Source organism: Panthera onca, chromosome B4 (genome assembly GCF_046562875.1).
Source record: "Panthera onca isolate mPanOnc1 chromosome B4, mPanOnc1 haplotype 2, whole genome shotgun sequence".
In the NCBI taxonomy this organism is placed as follows: domain Eukaryota; kingdom Metazoa; phylum Chordata; class Mammalia; order Carnivora; family Felidae; genus Panthera; species Panthera onca.
In genome coordinates, this window is record NC_138345.1 from 130,169,063 (window position 1) to 130,185,691 (window position 16,629).

The 16,629-nt window shown below is 52.7% G+C and overlaps 1 protein-coding gene and 1 long non-coding RNA gene across 8 annotated transcripts in view; one reads left to right on the top strand and one right to left on the bottom strand.

Annotated features, from left to right (window-relative positions):
- CACNG2 (calcium voltage-gated channel auxiliary subunit gamma 2) overlaps positions 1–16,629 on the bottom strand; it is a 108,709-nt gene that overhangs the window by 65,310 nt on the left and 26,770 nt on the right. The gene's annotated exons all lie outside the window — the stretch shown is intronic.
- On the top strand, positions 3,339–14,852 carry LOC132693788 (uncharacterized). Of its 7 annotated transcripts, none has more exons than XR_014137978.1 (7): positions 3,339–4,811; positions 5,402–5,679; positions 6,260–6,440; positions 6,675–6,730; positions 8,102–8,354; positions 8,537–9,937; positions 10,749–11,484. It is a non-coding gene; the product is annotated as an uncharacterized LOC132693788 (long non-coding RNA). The 7 variants fall into 7 exon arrangements; XR_013556653.2 differs by having other exon boundaries at positions 3,339–3,482; positions 4,655–4,811; positions 8,102–9,937; XR_009616955.3 differs by having other exon boundaries at positions 3,339–3,476; positions 4,655–4,811; positions 8,102–9,937.

A 16,629-nucleotide genomic window follows, 5' to 3' on the forward strand; every position in this document is an offset into this window, starting at 1 on the left:
CATCAATGTGGAAATGTCCTAGGGCCCAGCGCTCTTGGGAATGTGAAACAAGCATCCTCCCTCACTAGGTTCCCGCTGGCGTCTCTGGTTTGTCTTGCCGTCCACCCCTCACACCTTCTGTCCAGCACAACCTTACTCAGAGCGCCCCCCGCAAGTCCATGCCGGGAACGTGGTTCCTTCTGCTCAAACTGCCTCCCTTTCCCATCACCTTCTTTGCGTTTCCATTTCTGGGACCCCGGGGCAAACATCCATTCATCACTTCCCTGTCCAACTAACCCCTTATCCAACAACATTTCCTTATCCAGTTGAAATTTTAATGTTTCCTTCGTTGTCTGGGTAAATGGCCCGTCCACACTGTCCATCAGCTCATGGCAGAATCCAGGGGATTGTCCTTGCTCCTTTCTCCTCCCTTCAATCCCAGGCACATCCCATCCATCAGCAAGTCCTGACGCAAGTCTGGTCCTTTCCTCCTACCACATCCTCCTGATCTTAACCACCATTTTCCCTGCAAAGATTTCCCAATGGGCCCTCTCTCCTTTGCTTGCTTCATTTCAGCCACACTGGCCTCCTGCTGTTCCTCAACACAGCGGGCACACTCCTGCCTCAGGACCTTTGCACTAGCTGTTTCCTCTACCAAAAACACCTTCCCTAGATAGTTATTATTTATGTATTTATTATTTCCTAGATATTATTTGGTCTCTCGTCTCCTTCAGGTAGTTTTTCAAACATTCCTTCCCACTAAGACCTTCTCTGTCTATTCTATGAAATATTGCAAATTCCCTTCCCCAGAAACACTCTAGCCCATGTCCCCAGTGTACTTTTCTCCTTAGAACTTGTCTCTGCAATGTGTAGGGCTCGCTTCATGGGTGTCCACCCTGTGCTTAGAAGGAGTCTGTGCTTGGCTTAGTGCTCCGTGTTGCCGACTCTGATTCCATTAGTATCTTTCTAATTTTTTAAATTAAGTAGGCTTCATGTCCTGCATGGACCCCCAGCATGGGACTTGAGCTCACCACCCTCAGATCCAGCCCTGAGCTGAGATGATGAGTCGGACGCTTAACCAACTGAGCCACCAGGCACCCCAAGATATCTATTTTTAAACAAGGGACCCTGCAAGTTCATTTTGACCTTGGTCCCACAAATTATGTAGCTGGTCTTAGCAACATGCTATATCTTTGACTTCTTTTGTTGCATCAATCCCCACTGGGGACTGAGCCACAAGGGCGGGGTCCTCACCCCTTTTGTCCATCACTGTAACCTTAGACCTAGAACAGAGCTATGTATAGGACAGATGCTCAAGAAATATTTGTGGGACGCCTGGGTGGCTCGGTCGGTTGAGCGTCCGACTTCGGCTCAGGTCATGATCTCACAGTTCATGGGTTCAAGCCCCCCGTCGGGCTCTGTGCTGACAGCTCAGAGCCTGGAGCCTGTTTCGGATTCTGTGCCTTCCTCTCTCTCTGCCCCTCCCCTGCTCGTGCTTTGTCTCTCTCTCCTTCAGAAAGAAATAAAAAGAACATTAAAAAAAGAGAGAAATATTTGTGAGTAAATGAGTCCTGGTTACACCAGCCAGAAATCAAGGGAGTCACCCTTGACACTTACCAACTTCCTTGGACTCCCACGTGCAAGTTCCATCCGTTTTGTTCCTTAAATATATTTTAGATCTGTCTACTCCTCTCCATTTTCTCAGTACCACCCTCAGCCAAACTACCTGGGTGCTTCCTTGTAATGTGCTTCTTAACTGGTCTCCATCGTCCCCATATGTCCCCTCCAACCACTCCCCATAGTTGCTACCTTCTACCCGTAGAGCCCAGGATGAAGGTCAAAGTCCCTGGCATGACCTCAAGGGCCTGCTCAAGCTCGCCCTGTCTGCCTCTTCTGCCATATCCTGCCCTCCGTCTTGGCAATGCAGCCTCTTGGGCCTCCTTTTGGCCCTGCAAATACACTGTTGTTTGCATGCAAACCCTTCTGTCCCCTGTTTCCAGAACACCTTTCACTCCCTCTAGCTCTTGCTCACTCTCATCCCTTTCCTGAACCCCTGAGTTAAATCTCCCCATTATTCGCTACCACAGAGGCACCCTCCACACACCCCTTCTCTGTAAGTCTTACGATAGCAGCAACTGGACAATGATTGGTGTGCTTTCTTTTCTTTTCTTTTCTTTTCTTTTCTTTTCTTTTCTTTTCTAGAGAGCGTGAGCATGGGAGAGGAGCAAAGGGAGGGAGAGAGAATCTCAAGCAAGCCCTGTGCTCAGCGTGGAGCCCAATTCGGGGCTCCATTCATGACCCTGAGATCCTGACCTGAGCCAATATCAAGAGTTGGAAGCTCAACCAACTGAACCACCCAGGCGCCCGGATGTGTTTTCTTGATTGTTTTTTTTTTTTCTCTCTCTCTCTTTTTAAAATTTATTGTCAAGTTGGCTAACATACTGTGTAGTGTGCTCTTGGTTTTGGGGGTAGATTCCCATGATCCATTGCTTACGTACAACACCCAGTCCTCATCCCAGCAAGTGCCTTCCTCAATGCCCATCACCCATTTCCCCCTCTCCCCTCCTTCGACCACAGGATTGTAGGGTTACAAGGGCAGGGACTGCACCTCTGAGGTCTCTGCCCAGCGGGCAGTCAGCAAGCACACGACAGGTGCTCAGTAATGCTGCTCAAGTGAGTGAATGTGGGGAAGATGCCCTGCTGAGCAATTAATTTAGGTCGGGTCTTCAATGGCTAGTTAACTTTCACTCGAGTCCTGAGGAGACAGACAAGCCTCAGGCCATGTTCCTGGCGTTAAGTTAAGCAAGCGGTAGGGCCAGGAGGCAAAGTTGCCCCCTTGCGGGGCAGGGGGGCTGGGCTGTCTGCAGAAATCTTTTGTTATGCAAACACAAAGTTGGTCCCCATGGTATTTCTTTCCTTTTTTTTTTTCTTTTCTTTTAAAAATGTGGATGAGTTGCTAACATGGATAAATTGGGAGGTTTCACATGAAAAACTGAATATTTGGCTTCTTTTGAAAAGTTGAAAGACCCAGCCTTTGCCAGACTGGCCTGTGGATCCTTACTGTGCAGGACGAGGAAACAGTTGAGCGAAGCAGAGAGGCAGGCAGAAAGTGGGGGGAGGAATAGCGAGGGAACCTGAGTGCATCACGACTTAAGGCAGCTGTGGCTGGGGAGAGGAGAGGCCAGAATGCTGGGGCCTGGGCCAGAGACTTCTGGGGTCTGGTGTAGGAGGCAAAAAAAGTGAGAGCTGTTTCTGTGGGTTAGGAATTGGGTCGTCTCTAGGGATTCGTGTTCTTTAGGGATCAGGAGTAGACATTGGATTAGAATTCTTTTAATTACTCCTTGACTAAGATGTGACTTTTTTTTTTTTTTTTTTTTTTTTTTTTTTTTTTTTTGCAGAGTTGAGCCACTTGGAGCTTTATGTTTTAGGACTCCTCAAGTGCATGCGTTTATGACAGAATAGTTCCTGTAAGGACAATTTTGGTGCTCCTACCCGAGGTCTTTGTTAAGTAATTCAAGTCTGGACCAAGTGAAGCTTTCCTCCACCCCTTCAGCAATTGCTAGCTTCTTGACGTCCTGGCCATCAGTTTGGTTAGGTCCTATTTTGGTACCCCACTCCCCTCGACATGGTAATTCACAGTTTACATTTTGTCTCCCTTCCTTGGCCAGAAGACTCTGGAGGATAGGGACCAGCTATGTTTTATTGTTCTTTATAGATTCAGCCCAGAGCGAAGACCATACCTGCTGGCACATAATCAGTACATGTTTTTTGAACAAATGAAGGAGGCTTACCAATGGCCGTGATTTACTTAAGACTTCCAGATCTCTCTTTAGCTAGGTCCACACCAAGGGCTACCGGAAACATTCAAGCAGCATAGGATGGAACAGTCTGACAGATAGACTCTTAACTTGTTACCTCTGGGAACTAATTTAACTTAGGAGCTGAACGTACCCAGGAAATGGTGCTGGGCTCTTGCAATTGACTTTCTTATAAATGATTCAGGGACTGGAAAGGCTGCGTACTGGTGTGTGTGCTCATGATTCTAAGCTGGCCCCCAAATTTAGACTCATCCTTGACTCGTGTTATTCTCATAACCCACATTCAATCCACAGCAAATCTTGTTGGTTTTACCTTAAACACACAGCCCAAATCCAACCACTTCTCATCACCCTCCCCATCCCCCAGTGTAAGCCGCGTCCTCGCTCATTGGGACTGGTATAATGGCCTCCTGACTGGCCTTCCTACTTCCACTCTGGCCCCTGTGGTCTCTTCCCCACCCACCAACCAGATCACTACCCTCCTCCACTCAAAGCCCTCCAAAGGCTTCCACTGTGCTCAAGGCAAAAGTCAAAGAAAGTCCTTTCAGTCCGGCCCCTGCTGCCTCCCTAGCCTCCCCTAACTCCGGGAACTCTGGCCTGTTTGCACTTCCTCAAATGCACAGAGCACATTCCTGTTTCTCCTGCCACACGAGGCTCTGCCCCAGATATGTGGCTCTTCTCCTCACTTCCTTGATGTTCTTCCCACTGAGGCCTCCCTTCTCCGGCCTTCCCTACTCAGATTGCTCCTCCCCTGGCTGCCCGTCCCCGGCCTCCTTCCCTATTGAATTCTCCAGAGCACTTACCTCCATCTGACCTATATTCTGCTTTTTTGTTTGTTTCTTGTCTATCTCCTGTAGCATGAGGGCGCGTCATGAGGGGGAGGACGTTCGTTTGCTCTGCCCACCATTGCAGCCCAGCGCGGGGCACAGCGCCTGGCACAGAGAAGTGCCGGACAGCGACTGTGGATAATGGGGGCCGCACCGTGTGGCACGAACCTCGTGGCGAGATGACCGTGTATGTGTATGTGTGTGGAACGTCTGTGGCTTAGTCGTGGAGGATTAGTGCTGAATTCTTGCCTTGGTGCCTTCTTTAAGGGAGATCAAGTAGCTTTGGGCAAAGAGAACCCAGGCGTCCACGTCTAGGGTCCCAACAGCGTGCGGAAAGGAGGTTATGCTTTGCGGTTAGACCTTGGGATACACAGAACCTCAAAGCAAAAGACTCTGGTCCCGGAGAACACGTTTGGCTCATGTGTCAAGGACAGAGGAGCATAGTCTGGGTTCAGGAAGCCTCCGCTGGGGGGCGGGGGGGGGATGGGGGTGGGGAGAGGGGTGTGGAGGCTGCTCCAGAAGTCAGGCTGGGGGACGCTGGGCTGGAATTGCCTGCAGTTGTATGAATGGTCCCTGGGTTGAGGAGCTTATGGGACTAGACATTGGATTTATAGTCTGTGCCTAGAATGTTTTTTCAACTTGTACAGTGTTTTTCATTTTCATAATCTTAGACCTTTTTTTTTTTTTTACTGGATGATAAGATTGGCCTGGGGATGGGCAGTGCTGTAACAAGGAAGAATGTCCTAAAGTTTGTGTATTTCTTCTGCCCTGACCCAGGGAGCCGAGGCTTCTGGTTCCAGAATATCAAGCTGGCGCAGAGATCTCTGGGACCCTAATGAAGCAGGCAGATGGTGAAATCCTGGTATGGTTCTGGTGCCCGGGGGCACAAAGCAATTCTCAAATTCTTGTCCTCTTCCAACTGCTCTCAGTGCCCACGGCCCTACAGAGATTCAGTGAGACCAGGGACTGGCATGGACTTTGTGCCTGCGGGGAATGAGCCCATAGACTTGTCATTTCTAGGGGGCCGTCCAGATGTCCCGCTTGGGCTGTCATATGTAAGTGTATTATGATGGAGTATTACAGCATGTCCTGGTTTGCAGTAGGGTGCCAGCACGGTCCCTGGGAATCCTTACAGAACAAACGCAGCAAATAAGAACAAAGACTTCACAAAGCCACAGGAGCGAACCAAAAAAAAATGTCCCATGAAGTTGAGTGCGGGCAGGTGTAAAGGGAAAATACTCTGACCTTTATTGGGAGGAAGACGGGCCCCGGGCTGTGGATTTCAAACCAGGACAAGAACCACGGTCAGGGCAGGTCCCTCCCGTAACATGAGGGGACCTGCTGTCCTTGCCAAAAAAGCGGGGGAGGGGTGGGCACTACTGGGCAGACTGTTAATGAGGCGGGGGGAGGTAAGCCAAGCAGAAAGAAACACTCACCACGTACCGAGCATTTCATGTCTGAGAGCACAAGAAAAATACTTGGAATGGTTATTACTGTTCCCATTTTACAGATGAGGACAATGAAGCGCAGAAGCTAGATAATTTACTATCTTGCAGCTTCCGAGTGTCGGGACGGAGTTCAGACTGAAGCCTGTCCTCATCAACCATCTCTCATCTGGTCCCTTCCTTCTTCTAGCACATTCATACCCAGGGCCTATCGTGTGCCAGACCCTGCCCGGGTACTGGGTACCCGGCCAGTGGCCAAAGCAGGAATGTTCTGCCCTCATGGAGCTTCCCGATCCACGGAGGACGTTGACAGCGAACAAAGCAGAGCTGATAATCACAGCTGGGATAGTGCCACAGAGGAAGCGGTCAAGGTGCAGTGATGGGGAGAGAATTGGGGGTGGGCTCTCCTTGGGCTGGAGGGGGGGCGGTCAGGGACAGAGATAAGATAGAGCCCAGTGTGGGAAGGGCTGAGTGGGGGATGCATCTGGGCTGGGGGAGCAGCAGTGACTGCCAGGGAGGGAAGGGGTCTGCATGTCACAGGAGTGAGCAGAGGGGAGAATGAGTCGCAAGGTGTTTCTCCAAAATGCACGCCCTTTCTGCCCTAGCGCGTGGCTTTGCCAGAGAGGAGCTCCTGTCGGAAGAGGAAATACCACCCTGCCCGGTGGGTAGGAAACTTCGGGCCTTTGGGAGTGAAAGAGATGATGGGGGACGGAAAATACCCACAGCTTCCCAGTAGGTGTAGACAGAGTCCCACTGAGAGACTCCGAACGCATTGTTAAGGCAAACGGGAAGGCAGGGTTCCATCCTTTCGATGGGGAGGTCCTAGACAGCAACCTGACTTTTCTCGGAAAAGAGGCCGGGGTGGGGCCGTGTGGGAGAGGGCGTGGGCAGAAGCCCGTCTACCACGGAGATCCCGCTGGCATTTCTCGAGGAGGAGAAAAGGAGAGGAGGAAGGGAGTTAACGCTGGTCAGATGGCTTCTCTGCGGAGAACTGTATGCTGACGTCCCACAAGCCTCACTTCCTAGAGGCCCCCCAGGTCTTCATCTTACAAGGGAGAAACTGAGGCTCAGAAAGGTTAAAGTAACTTGCCCAAGGTCACTCAGCTAGTAAGGGTGTGCTGTGCCTTCCTGACTCAAAAAGCTACACTCTTTCCTGTGGAGCAGCAGACCAGCCAGGCGAGGGAGGGAGTGAGACCAGAGAGGCAGGACCCAGGGGCCACTGTAGGGAGGGGGTCGATGGCAGGGTCGGGGGAGAGAGACGGGGAGGGGAAAGGGGACACAGGTGGAACTCTGATGGACTGGGCTGGGCTTTGCTTTCTGCGCCAGACTGACTTGGGTTCAAATCCCCCCTGTGCCGGTTTGCTAATACCTAGCAGGTAGAGGGAAAACCTTGACTATCCCAATTCCCCGTGCTGCCCCTCCCCCAGCCTGCCGCCCCGAGAGGAGGCCCCCATGGCTCCTCTTGCCTCGGCCGCCTGAGTAAGCAGTCCTCCAGAAGAGCCTGACTCATTCGCCTTGGCTCCCTTCCACCAGAGCTCCAGGGAGGACAGTGGCCCAGTGGCCCCGTACCTTCTAGCGTGGTCTGACTACCCAGCCTCCTCTGGGAGCCAGAAGGGGACAATCCCCTCGGGACTCTGCGGCTGGTACCTGCGGAAGCCTCAGCCTCCCAAGTTGCTTCTCATCACCCAGCACGCAGCTGTGCTGCCTTATTGTATGTGCTTGTGTGTTAATGTGTCACTGTTCCTCATCAGACGGTGAGCTCTTGCAGGGCAGGGATGAGCCTGAGTCATCTCCCGTCCCTGGTGCCCACGACAGGATCTGGCATAACATGCGGGCCGCTCAGCAAATATTTGTCGAATTCCCTTCCTAATCGAACAGGAAATTTCCCTGCCCTTGCCTGGGGACGATCACCGTGGGGGGAGACAGAGTCCCGTGGCCTCGGCTTCTGTTTGCTACCTTCACCCCGCTGCCGCGGCCCTTGGATGCGAGGGGCACAAGGCATCTGCCACGTTCCGGCATTGTTTCCTCCTAGTGCTTTCGTTCCAGCCCATTCTCACTCTCTGTCTGGGAAAATCACAAGGAAACTCCACGTTTTGCTCCTGGAATTCTTGCCAGCGTGATTCAAGCCGAACGGAGCACATGGCACCAAATTCCCACATAAACAAAGACGTTGCCACTTTCAGCGCGGTGGCTTCCTTCCTTCTGCCGGCCCGGGCCCCCCATCTTGCCCAGGCAAGAGGGGCAGAGTGCATGCGGCCCGGTTCTCACCTACAAGGCCCCCCATGGTGGGTGCACCTACAGTTGGGCGGTGGGTGGTGAAATAAACACAGAGGCCATCTGCCCAGGGAATGCATCCCGAGCCCTATCCACTCCCCACTCACCCAGGGTTTCCTGGATCAGATGTCTTACCAGTGTTTAACTGAGCTGTGCGCCTTGGAGTCAATTACCTACTCTTTCTGTGCCTCAGTGTTCTCATCTGGAAAATGGAGATGGTCACAGCACAAGATGATTAGAGGATTAAGGGAGATACAGTGAAAGTGCCGTGCAGCGCTCGGTAGACAGTGGGCACTCAATAGCTGCTGGCCACGATGCTGATGCCCTGTGTCGGTGTTAGCACATGTTCTCGGAGCTCAGGCCTTCGCGGGGCCGTGCGTTCCTCGGCTATAAGCCCCGTGACCGTGAAATCAATCACTTTCGTGCTCGGCGCTCCCAGGCGCTGCGTGTGAGAGCAGGATTGCGTGGAGGCTCCCGTCCAAATCCAGTGTCGAGAAATGGAACAGGGAGCTGGGTGGACACATCGATTAGGCCCATTCCTGGCTCGAGTGTGGCTCTCTCCAGTCCCCTCCCTGCAGGCTGCTGAGCAAAATTCAGGTGCTGACCTCCTGAGAACACCCCTTAGGCTGAAACCTATCGCCCCCTTTGTCAGAGATCATGTGATCTCCAGGGAAGAAGAGGTGTGGCATCTCACCTCTGCCACTTCTGAACTGAGTGACTTGGGACAGAGGACTCTCCCGTGCCTATGATGCCCTCGTCTACGAATGGGGTTGATAACTGCCCTCCACGAAGGATGTCAGGTGGGGGGGCTCGGCACCGACTCGAGTGTCAGGGGCTTGGCCGGGGTCTGTGCTTAAGAGCAGCTGCCCCTTCACCAGTGATGCTGCTGTCCCCAAATCTCTAAATTTTAACTAGGGTCCCCCTTGTGAAGGCCTGGGTTATCCCCACTGGAAACCTGTTTTGGGAACTAGCCCCCCTGCATGTCACCGAGGGAAATGGGCGTCAAAACTGATGGCCCCCTAGGTGGGGGGGAGACCTGGCCCAGACCTTGTCACAGGATGAGCACCTCTGGGATGAGAGGCCAAGTGGCCTAATGGGCCGGGGACTCAGACTGGCTGGATTTGAGCAGTGTTTCCACGCTCACTCCCAGTGGGGCCTTGACAAGTTCCTTAACTGTTCTGAGCCTTGGTTTCTTCACCTGAAAAATGGGTGTGATGATATCCCTCTTTGTGAGACCAGAGAATTAATGGCAGCTTATTAATTATATTCTAAGGCACTATTCTAAGCCACCCTGTGATGTCATCACATCTATAAATAGCCTCACCTGACAGTTGGAGAAACTGAGGCACAGAGCGGTCACTAACTTGCTCAGGGCTACTCGTTCATCCCATTTCCTGGCGCGGTCCCTGCTCCTTCCTCTACTCTCCTCACATTTCCCCAAACTCGCCGGGCGAACCCACGCCTCTTGGCCTCTGTGTTCCTTCTGCCTGCAGTGACTGTTTCCCCACCTCTGCCTGACTCAATCTGGTGTGTCCTTCAAGGCCCAGCTCAAGTGTCTCCTCCTCCAGGAAGCCCTCCTGCCAGGGCACTAGAGGTAGGTGCTCCTGTAGCCTGGCATCCCCTCAACGCAGGCTCACACCCCCTGCACAGTTACAATGGATTCAATCTCCAGAGCACTTTCTTTCTCCCGGGCACGTGCAAGGCCGTTCGTGCCCCCTCTGCAGTGGGGTTGGTCTTTTCTCCACCTCGTGGCTGGGGAGACGGGAGCTGAACTCAGGTTCGCTCTCCAGGAGGCAGCTGGGAACGCATCCCTTTTAACTCGCATCCTTTTTAACTCGGCTCTGTTCTGCGACCCTGGCCTAGGTGTGTCTATGGCCCCAGGGCCCTACACCACGTGTCGATTCAAACAATAGCTGCCGAATGAATCCTGAGCCCTCAGGATGTGTCTCGAGAATAATAATGGCTAAAAACCAAAAAGACCTCAATCAAGGACCCCAGGTTCCCATCCCCCCTGGCTGGTTCAGGCAAGTCCTGATCGGAACAGAAGCCCCGCGAGAGCAGACCCCTGGGTGCATCTGTCAACACGTGCCTATTCCCAGGGTCTGGCTGGAGGAAGTGCTCAGAACGTCCGAAGTGACAGGGAGATGTATTTCCCCCTCGCGGGTGACATCTTGGACAGCCCTGCTCTCTGTGGACCCAGTCTGCTTTGGGGCCCCTAAATCTGAAGGTCTTTGGTTTTGGCCAAGGGGTACGTAGAGGAAAGAGTGATCCCTGCACGCCCCCAAATCAGAGAAACTGGAGGTTTGATGAGTGCTTCACGCACACAGAGAAATGACAAAGCGATATAAGGGTGAGAGCCTTCAGAATACCATCTTCTCCAGCGTCCTGCGTTTTTTTCTTTTTAGAGCAAAGCCCTGTAATATTAATAAACGGCGGCGAGAAGGGAAAAGTGACTGTTTCCTTTTGACATGGCGAAGATCACAGGGCCTGGAGGACCTTTAATCTTTATTAATGTGTCTCAGGGGGGCCTCTCCCACAAGCTGTGGGAAGCAGACATGCAACGAGTTTGCTTGCTCGCGGTCCTCAGCATCCCTGGGCGCCTCAGATGACTGCCTGATACTGTTCAGAGTGCAGCAAAGCCACGTCACGGGGACCCGCTGTGTCCCAGGCAAGAACAAGGCAGCCCTAACCCAGCTCCCATCTGTGGGGGGCTGGATGACAAGGGAAATTCAGGACACGGGCCTCAGTCACATGGGCCCGCTTCTCACCAAGGGCACCGATGCCCTGAAGAGGCTCAGAAGGAACCAGGCTGTCAGTTGCAGGGACGAGCACAAATCATGCCTAGGAGGGGCCACACCTGAGTCCATTAAGGAGCACGTCCAATAACCAACACCCTCATCTCCAAGGGCTCTCCTCCGCACTGCCTGGCCAACCGCTTCTTTCCCTCCCCTCCTTCCCTCTGGCTGGGCTGTGCACCAGGGGGCCAAAAAGGTCTGTAACTTGACACGGTGCAGACCTAATTCCACAGACCTAGTGAGTCAGGAATCGCAAGGCGGGTTTGGAGCGCACAACAGAATTGAAAAGTGTTATAGTAAGGATAGAAGAGCCAAGAAAGTTGCAGGGTCTCTCTGTCTCTCTCTCTCTCTCCTCTTTCTCTCTCACTCTCTCTCTCTTTCTCTCTCTCTCTCACACACACACGTGCGCGCATGCTGAGAAACCGAGAGGCTTATTTTGACATTCATTCATTCAAAAATTCCGAAAACCACTCGGTGCTAAGCACTGTTCTGGGCACTGGGGATCCAGTGATGGGAAGGACCGCCAAAGTTCCTGTTCCCCCAGAGCTTATGTTCATCCCAGTGTTCTTGGGCGAGTTTCTCCAGTGGCCAGGATGGTGCAGGTTAATCTCAAAAGCCACGTTACAAGACAGAGGGGGCGGGCACCATTTGCACCCTCACTTTCCGGACACGGGATCTAAGCTCAGGTCAGAGGTCAGCCTGTCTGAGGCCACCCGCTAGGGTGGGGGACCAGGATGGGAGCTTGGTTTCCAGGCCTTTTCTCTTTCTACTCACTGCTCAGAGGACATGAGGAAGCCCGAGCTGAGAGGCCGGTGCTATCTGGGAGGAAGAACCCGGTGAAGTGTGCTCAAATAAAGCATCACCTAATTCGATTATGTTTGCTAGACTGCAGTGTAATAAAACAGAGTTCCTCATAAGCATCATCTCCTAATGTTTACAGAACAAGAAAGCAGAATTAAGATAGGAATTTCCAGGGAGAAAAGCATGTGTTTTAGGCTGAAACGTAAAGGGAATAGACCCGGAAGAAATCGATTCCTGATTTTACAACTCAGCTCGGATGAGGGGGTACACTGGGCGGCTGGCTCCTTGGGGAGGGCCTGGCGGATGCCCCCAGGTGGCTGCTGGGGGTGGAGGTCCCACCGGAAGGACCCCGGGACGGGGCAGAGGGGCCAGTGGGAGGAGACGCCTTATCGGGAAGAAGTGTTGGCCAAGAGAAGCTTTGGGGACCTGCTGGGTTTGTTCCAAACGCCTCCTCGCTCCTGTCCTCCCAGCGCCCACCGTCACATGCAGACAGAGTGATTTTTCTAGTAAGAGTAGAGCCTGGTGATGGGCATGTGGGTCCTGGGGCTGCCTACGTTCGAAGCCTGGTGTGCCCCTTCCCACGCTGTGTGACCCCAGGCAGATTGCTTGCCCATTCTGGACATCCATTTCCTCACCCACAAGTCATGAAGCTAGAATGAGCCCGTGTGCATGAAGCACTTAGAGCGGCACCTGGCACCTAGTAGATGCTGAATTAACAAGAGCTGCTCTCATTATTTTAAAGGTGCATATACCCCTCCCTTTTCTAAAACGTTTGTTCGTTGCCCTCAGGGGAAAGCCACACTTCCCAGCCTGGCAGTCAAAGCTTTTGGTGATCTGGCCTCTGCTTAGGACCCCTTTGTCCACCCTGGAACTCACGACTCCCTCTTTTGTGCCTCTGTTGAGCCCCCTGTAGAGTTTGGTCCCTCGAACTGATTTCATTGTTCTGCTCCCGTGGCCCTTGACCTCACTCGACAGTTAGGGCCTGGCCCTCGTTTCTAAGCTCTGGGTCCTGTCCAGGACGTAGCACTGCGCCTCAGGCAGTGGCTGCTGGGTGAATTTGGCCATTTAACGGGGAGAAAGTGCAGGCCAGAAGGAGCACTTGCGACCAGTTATTATTATGAAATAAGCACATGCCTGGTGATGGGGGAAATGTTAAGTCCACGCAGAAGCTTGAGAGGCTGTTCAGATGATTTCCCTGGTTCAAAACCCTTTGAGAGGAAGAGCCTGGGGAGGGAATACTGTGTTTTGCCATCACATCGCCTCTGGATCAGGGAGGAATAAAGCGAGGGTTCGTGTTTCTCCTTCGAGAAATTAGGTCACTGGGTGTTGTTAAAGTGTGCCTTACAGAGCTATGCTAATCAGTTCTCTTCTGGCCTAAATATCTGGTAATTATCTTGGTTTTTTTGCTTTGCCAGACTCGGCCTCCTAAAGCAGTTCATCTACGCGGCTACTTGTCAAGATCTTCAAGGGTAATGTTAACCACGGCCACCAAGTGGCAAAGCCCGCCCAGCGCCTGCCTGGTGCCGGGCACTGTTCTAAGCGGTTCGGGCGCATGGACGTCTCAGGTCTCTGCACAATCAGGAGGAAGATGGTACTATTGCTCGCTGCTTCCGGGGCCTTTGCTACCTCTGCTGAGTTCCCGGCCCTCTCTTCTTCCTCGCCCTGGCTCCCCCTGCCCACTCCACAAATTGTCCTGGCTACGCGGGGGCACGTGGCTTCCTCGGTATAAGCCAGAGCTCCACGGGGATCCAGCTCCCTGCCTCCCCACCCACCCCGTGACGTCGGCCTGCCTCGGGTCCTTACCCCGCCCCCCCCCCATGCACCCTCTGAGGCCTGGCTGGAGTCTCAACTCTGCCAGAAAGTTCTGTCTGAACTCTCGTGGCACTCGGAGTCCAAACCACCTGCTTTACTCTGTGGCGGACCAATGGTCGCCAGCATGCGTGTGCGTGTGCACGTATGAGCACGTGTGTGTGCATGAGTGTACGTGTGCGTGCACGCTCCTGTGATCACGTTCTTTCCATACTTAGATTATAAACCATTTGAATACAGGGATCAGGTCTCCCTCTGCCTCTCAGCCTCCATAGAACACTGATCTAACTATAAGATTCTCCTTACACACTTCGTTCATCCAAAAAAAAAAAAAATCAATAGTAAGCCTATATTAAACACAGTCCACCGTGTGCCAGGTACTGTGACCAGCACCGGGGTGTTGGCCTAGACGGTGATTGACTATCGATGGGAGGGCAAACGTGGAAAAAGAATTTAAGGAAAAACCCAGTCGATCCGGGGCAGTTCATCATTTGGCGCTCAAAACTCCACAACCCAACTTTTGACCTAACATACGAGGTTACATCAATTACAAATAACATTCACCTTGACATGTAAATACAGTTTCTATAGGCGTAACATCTTCTGACTAGTGGGTGTGTTTGGAGGGATCTATTTTTAAGTTTGTACTTCACAACCTGATAATCGAAAAGAATGATGATCATAGTGGCCAAATTATTGAGTTTTTAAAATAGGCTCTACCCACAACGAGTTCAGGGTCCGGAACACTCTCAGGGTAGGCCCTCTCATACCGACTTCTCTGAAGGAGAAACAGAGGTTCAAAGTTTAAGTCAGCTGTGAAAAGGGCAGGCCGGGCGGCCGGAATCGCCAGCCGGGTCCAAAAAGTGTCCGTTCTTTACGGGTTTCTATGTCTATGCTTCTGACGTTCTCAAATTATAGAGAAAGAAAGAAATGTTTTGACCTTGTGCTAATACGTTTTCCGTAAGGTCAGAAATAAATAAGTGAAAATTAATCTGACAATCTGCAAGCAGGCTGAAAAATACCACTTCACTTTCCCCTTGGATTCGACCCCCGTAATTGTTGCGCTCATTGACAGCTGATTGGTTTAAATAATTCATACCCTTTCGTGAGGCCTGTTGCTTGCAATTGGCATTTGCTTGATGAGGGCTGTGAGTGACGGGCGATTACAGGCTGACATGTTCCAGAGACAGGCTCAGAGCTGCCACCCCCACCCCCCAACCCCGGCGTCTTAAGGCAAATCTGTGTATCAGGACCTCACTGCTCTGTAAAGTGCAGACTGGTCAACAGACAGCTTTTTTTTTTTGGATATTCTGACCACATGTACATTCCCAGCCTTCCTGTGGGCCGAAGGGAAAGGGCTGGCCGTGTGTCCTGGGACACTTGTGCTCTAAGTTGCAGACGTGACTGGAGCCTGTGTGCTCCAAGGGTCTGCCTGGAGTCCCTGCCTCCACGTCCTGCAAGACAAAGCTCTTGTCTCTTTTCCAGGCCGTCAGGAACCCAGAGCTTCTGCTGTGGAGGGTGGGGGGACTCCAGTTTCTTCCAGCCCCTCACCCAGGAAAGAAGCTTCCACTAGTGGGAAAAGTGACCAGCCTTTTTGAAGCAAAGAGAGGTATATGCGGAGATAAGAGGGTACGGACGGGGCTCAGAGGGGCAAGACAGCCGTAACCCCAACAAAAGGCAAGAAAGAAGGGCACTAAGGAATCATGGGAAGAAGGACGCAGATGAAATTCGCAGAAAAGCTAGAAACCTTTCCTCGATAGGAGAGGCAAGGGGACACGGACCTTACTTAGAGCCACACTGGGAACATGTGGAGGGGAGGCCAGGAAGGGGCCCGGGAGGGGCAACCTTTTGCACAGATGGGAAGGGGCCAGGCAGCTGGAGGAGGCCGAGAAACCACACGCATAGAGGCGGCTCCCACCAGGCCGTCTTCAGTGCCGCTCTGTGCGGATAAGAGAGCAGTGGCTCCCATTAGCTGGGTCTCAGGATGTCAGATTTCCCCCAGCTTGTTGGGGTGACCTTGAACCCGGGAGCAGTTTTGGTTGCCTTCTAGCTCTTAGGTCACATGGTCAGTCCTCCTTCCCCACGCGTCCAGCAGACATGGTACCTCCCATATCGTCACTGCCATCAGACATCACTGGACCCCTGCATAGCAGAGGCCCGCCCGCGACCCCCTGAACCTGAGTCTGTATTTCAACCAGACCCTGGGTGACTTGTGCACATTGATGTCTGAGAAGCAGACCCCAGGACCGTAGGCTTCGTGGGCGGAGGATGGCATCTCCCTTGCTGACTGCTTTGATCCCCGAGCATGGGGCCGGACACATCCTGGGACCTTAACAGACACGTGTTGAAGGAGTGAAGTAATGAATCTCTGCAGACACCAAGACAGTGGGGTGAAGGGGGCCCAGTGATGGGAAAGAAGGCGATCGATCAGCCCGAGTGGGCAGCAAGGGTTCGGAGAAGGTCGAAAAGACCGGAAGTGGCATTCTCTGAACTCCACTGACGGCAATGATTGGTAAAACTTTCACGTGGAAAGCAGTCCGCCTATGAAGAAAACGTCTTGCAGCACACACACGGATCCCTTTTATGGATTCTCGAATGCCGTGGAACAGGCATCTCCACGTGGAAACAAGAGGCAAGAGCACTGTGTGCGGAAGAAGAGGCGGGCGAGGGAAGAAGCGAAGGAGGAGGTTTGATCCCAAGAGCCGGGGGGAGAGCAGAGAGGGCTGGAACCCTTCTGCCGCGTGGCGCTGGAGAAAGCCGAGTAGGTGAGCTCCGATAGGGGACCAAGGGCTTTGGACTCTACCCAGAGGTTCCAGTCTCCATGCCAAGCCCTCACCTGAGCAGTGTGCTTTATGGTTTACTGCACTGGAGTTTCAGCAGA